Source organism: Gallinula chloropus, assembly GCF_964237585.1.
Source record: "Gallinula chloropus genome assembly, chromosome: 15".
Classification (NCBI taxonomy): domain Eukaryota; kingdom Metazoa; phylum Chordata; class Aves; order Gruiformes; family Rallidae; genus Gallinula; species Gallinula chloropus.
This window is the reverse complement of record NC_140100.1, coordinates 9,070,456-9,075,895: the sequence shown is the minus strand read 5'-3', so window position 1 is coordinate 9,075,895 and position 5,440 is coordinate 9,070,456.

Genomic DNA, 5,440 nt, shown 5'->3' with positions numbered 1-5,440 from the left:
ATCTTGAATTTATGTCTTGCTTCTCCCCTTGTGAGCAAACAAAACAATTTCTATGAGTAATTCTACCCGCTAATTGCCAAGGAAAAGTCTGGTAACAAATGCTTTACATTTTTGACAGGTCAGAGGCTTCCCTAAACAAAGTTGCTGTTTTATGTTCTCTAACTGCACATGTTCACATCCGGGGACCCCAGCAGATTCCAGCCTGGATGAGTCTCTGTGGGAAACTGCTTTTCCAGATTTTTTGTATTTTAGCTGCTCCAGGAAATGAGTCTATTTTTACAGCAACACTAAACAGCAAAATATGAAACCATTATCTGCTTCGTGGCAAGAGTTTCGGGTCAGTCCTCAGGTAACTCATCTGCAGTGAAGTCAATGGAGTCGTATCTATTTCTGCGAGTTAGTGATCTGGCCAATTATGTAATTGGTTGATCAGTTACTAGAACATAGAGCTACCATCGGCCTAAGGAGTGTCACATTTTCATACGTCTCAAAGGTCATCCAAGCCCTGATGCATCGATAAGTGAAGTATTCAAGTATTATGGTCTGTAGAGATGATCATTAACTGCTGAAGGATTTGAGCACGAGTGTTTTCTCTGAACACCTACTTTGTCACTGAGTGACCATTATAGGTAGTACATTTCCTATATTCTTTCCTCACCTGCCAAAAAAAACAGGGTGGGATTTTCAGAAGTGTTTAGAATGCTTTTCTCTACTAATTTGCAATTGCTCTCAAGGATCAAGATGTTTTCAAAATCCTCAGGGGATTTAAAACGATAGGGACGCAACCGGGTGCTTCTTTTCTTTGCATACTTAACAGCTACTCTCAAAGACAGTAAAACCAGTTGCCTTCATTATGCAAGATCAAAGATAGCAGGTAGAGGCCGAAACACCAGACCTGACCTTGGGAAGCTGAATGTACATGACTTGTTACAAACTTAGCTCCTTATTTCTTTGTTTGAGGGACTACTCCAGCCTTCATGTGTGGATTTATTATCTGCTGAAGCATGCAAGTCAGCCTCCCTTTGTGTATTTTTATCCAAGATCCTGAAAGACATTTGGTATTCGCAAGTATCAGCCCAAACAGGAATTTTTAGATGCTAAAAACTCAAACCAAGTCAGATTTGATGGTCTGCTAATCAACCAAATATACTAATGACTGGATTTCCTTCCAGAAGAAGTAACAGTGGGAACTGACAGTGATACTAAAACCTTCAGCGACAGAAATTCTATCACCTGGATGTTGCCAGAATTCCATGTACCGATTATGAACAAGACTTAGAGTTAGCACCTCCTTAGTTTCAGGTTGGGAGCTATGCATTCTTGTCTCTAAACCCCACCAAAAAGCTCCCCAAACCTCACTGAAGAGAGAAGCATACAGAAAACAAACTTGGAGACAGTATCTAAGGAAAACAGTACCTAACCTATGACTCGTTCTTTGATTTACAACTGTGATTGCAGGCCCCACCTCACAGTCATATGCCATGATAATAGTTCAACAAGAACCAGCCATAACTTTTTACATGTTGTAGTGTTTCTGAGCTACTACAGCACATCATTTAGCCTGATGTAGCAAATAATTAAAAGGACTAAAGGGACAGGTTACTTTCCACGACAGCAAAGTGAATGACCAACCTTCTAAACTTGTTACTTTTATTTTCTAATTATTTTTCCCCCTAAACTTAAATGTTTAATGTTTCACATTAAATTTGCTCTCATTACTTTTTCCTCATTTCAAATTTGTCTGTTATGGATATGACAGCAAATTGTCAGATGATATTCTCTGAGGGAACTAAAAAGATCATCTTGAATGGGATCACTGGCATTAATAATTGCAGTTCTTAATCTGCCCATGCCAGGGAAGTACTTCCCCCAAAAAGAACAAATATGTATTTAAAAATTGCAAACTCTATGGGAGTAGAAGAGAATATAATTCTCCCAGCTGTTTTTCTAGGTGTATTTCTAGGTGTGTAGTCTTGTTACTTCATCTCTGGGGTTGCTTACAACACATGTCAGCACTCTAAGAGCACAAAGATCCCCATGCCGCCACTGGGATCCCGTGTCAGGAAGGCACACCCTACTCAAAAAAGAGTGATAAAGCATCAAATGCTCCATTTGCCTAAGGTCACTGGGATGTTTGTCCAGTTACAAGCACGCTTAGGCACTGGTTTGAAGTGAGGCAAACACGGGCACTTCTTAAAGTGCCTTCCACATTAGGGCCTGGGAAAAAAACTGTCAGGATCGGGCCCATGTTAAAAACAGTTCCCATAGGAAATGTTACCCACACCATAAAAGGAGTGAACAACAGTGAGCTGAAGGGAAGTACAATGAAAATTGTCTACTGAATTTTTGTAAATTCCCATAAAATCTGAGTCTTGATTTGTGCTGTGTGCATAATTCTCACTGGAAGTCACGAAAGGTTGACTCCTCAGAGATGCAGGAAATGACCAGCTCACAAGAGCATAAAAGGCTGCATAACCACATGAGCAGAAAGCTGGATTTTCAGCAGTCACTACACTCTCTGACGACATGGCAGTGGGTTTTGATCATGTATCCGATGCACAATAATGAGGCAAAATGACTTACCCTCAATCTTTTCAGTATTTAGCTCTAAGGGTGCAAGGATTCACTCCTGGAAAGGGAAGATGGTCGTGTGATTTAGGGCACTGGATGAGCACTCAGATCTGAGTCCTATCCCTGGTTCTGCCATAGCCTTGCTGTGTGACCTTGCACAGTCATTGCTCCATGCCTCGGTCTCGCCTAAAATGGGATAACAATAGTTCTTTATTTCAGAGGAGATAGGAGTACAAACCAGCTCAAGGCTCTTCTGCAGAGATGCTACAGCAAAGAGCAGCACAGAGAAGCTCAGACATGGAATAAAACCTTGCACAGGAATTAAATGAAACAATAAATACAAAACACAGGCTGATTTTTGAGGAATGCAACACCGATAGGCTTTTCTCTGCTACCTGAAATTAAAGCAAACCTAAGTGGGATTCTTAGGGGGTTAAACAATTTCTACCTGACTGACTTTCTGAGATCTGCTAGGACTAGAAGCATGGAGTAAAAAACACCAGAAAAGGACATCCCTGAAAACCTCTGCACTGTATCCGTTTTAAAGCACCCACGGCTTCCAGCCCAAGAGAGGGTCAGATAAATATTCAGGGTTAAGATTTTCAAAGCTACATAAGGCACCAAAAACATTATTTCCTTCCATTTACAGTAAAATATGAGCATGCAAATCTGAGGTAGCTTTGAAACTTCATCTCTGCTGTTGGGTACACTTTCAAATTAAATTATAAATGGGGCCACTGATCTTAATTGAACTGTCAGATGTCTGGAATAGCTTCAATGCAGCTATTCCTGATTTACACTGTTGCTGGAATTGGACTGAGCTTTAGCAGGGAGCCTTTGGTAATGAGTATTTTTCAAAATGCAAAGATTAATCTTTTTCTCTCCACAAACACGTGTCTACTAACAGTGCTCCTCTTTCACAGGGGTCAGTTATGGGCCTGTAGGCCTGGGAGACAGGCTTTCAGGGCACATGCCCAGATAACGCAATTGATTTGGAGATAAACAGATCAAAGGCTGTTCTGTCAGGCAGAAGGAGAGAGAAGAGGTATGAGACACACCCTAGGAAGGGAAAATCTTGTTTGAGAGATGGAAACAGAGGGATGGGAAAGTCAGGCGGAGAATAACTGGAAAGTAGATAACAGAAGGGCAATATGGACCCGAGGAGGACAGCCAAGAACCTCATAGCTGGAATACTGAAGCCCGTTGGGAGGAAGGAGACCCATGAGATGCTGTTCCAAGCAGAGTAAAAAGCCTAAGCTCAAAGATACACAAGTGCTGGAGCTGCCTAGGAATCTCCAGGGCTGGAGAGGAGCAGCTGCCTGTAGTCACCGTGCACTGTCTAATAAAGCAGATGCCAAGCAGGAAAGGAGGAAAGGAAAGCAACTGGCACACAATCCTTGATTTCACTTAAGGCAGCTCTGGAAAGATGAAGCACAGAATTACATGTAATGAATTGACTAGAGAATCAGCAATCACGCACCATATTACAACACTGAGACTGGGTTTGGGCAATCCCCCCACTACACAGACACTTTCAGACCACAAAAGACCTCAAAAGGGATGAAAATCAGACCAACAACTTCTGCGTCTCTAGACAGAGGAAGTGACTGCAGAATGTAAAACAGGAAATGGTTGTCCCCAAATCTCTACCAAGTATGTGCAAGGACAAGAACGACAAGGTGTTAAAGGATCGCATGGAAACGTGACTTAGAGCTATCATCTCCAACTCCTTCGTTAAGGCCCCTACTAGCCCTCCACCCCACACATGACCGAGCTGTCAGTCAGGTATCTCACATCTCCAATTGCTCACACCCTTCCCTGTAACACTCCAAATGTTGCACTTAGAAGTCCAGATGGAGTCCACCTCCAGCAGACAGCAGAAGAAGATAGGACACGGCATTCACAAATGCACAGAGAACTGTTTAATTTACAGCCACAATGGTGAAACAAACCATTTCAGAGCTTGGACATTCAAAGTTAAGTCTGACACTCATTCTTATATTCACTTATTGTGCTTAAGTATTAGAGAACACAGGATTACATTAACAGTACACGACGATCTGAGATCCCTGCAGGACTCGAGTAGTGAAAGGGATGAGCAAGAATGAGGGACCAGCCCCTCAAGTGGTGTAAGCTGGTACAGCTCCATTGCAGGCAATGGAGTGGTGGTGATTTACACCAGCTGAGGATATGGCCCTTGAAATGTCCAACTTAACTTTGAATTAATGTCTCCTGTGTCACAACCTTTAACGTTACTGTTCCTTCACAGGTGGTTCTCTGCCACCTTGAAGGACTAACCCCATCACCTGTAAGGTTCGAAAGGCTGGCAGGTGGTACCTCAGCCGGACTACAGTAAATGACGCATATGCCATGACACTCCTCCTCGTGTTTTAAAAACCATGGACTGGATCCTCATCTGATGTAAATTAGCTTAGGGGCATCTGAAGTCAAAAACATTTAGCCAATTTCTACTAGCTGAGAATATAGCCCTGAGATTTTAGTGTTTTCTGATGCACGCCGTATAAACACTGCGCTTGAGAACAAAGACTCGTGTGCATTTCATTCCCGGTAACAGAATTAACTCGAGACTACAAGTCTCAAACAAACAACTACTGGAAAAGACTCCATTCAGTCTTCATTCTCTCCTGGTTTTCTGAATTTGGCATAACACATTTATTTGCTGGCACCAATAAAATGCATGCCTCTCACTTTCCTGTTTTTTTCTTTCTCTCCAAGGCTTTAATATCGGGCCAGGCTCACTCATGATGTAAATCAGCAGAGCTCCATTATACTCAACAGAGTTACTCCAGGGATGCTGGCCCAACCAACCTGAATGCAACCTTCTCGTGCCAGCGCCAACCATGGGACT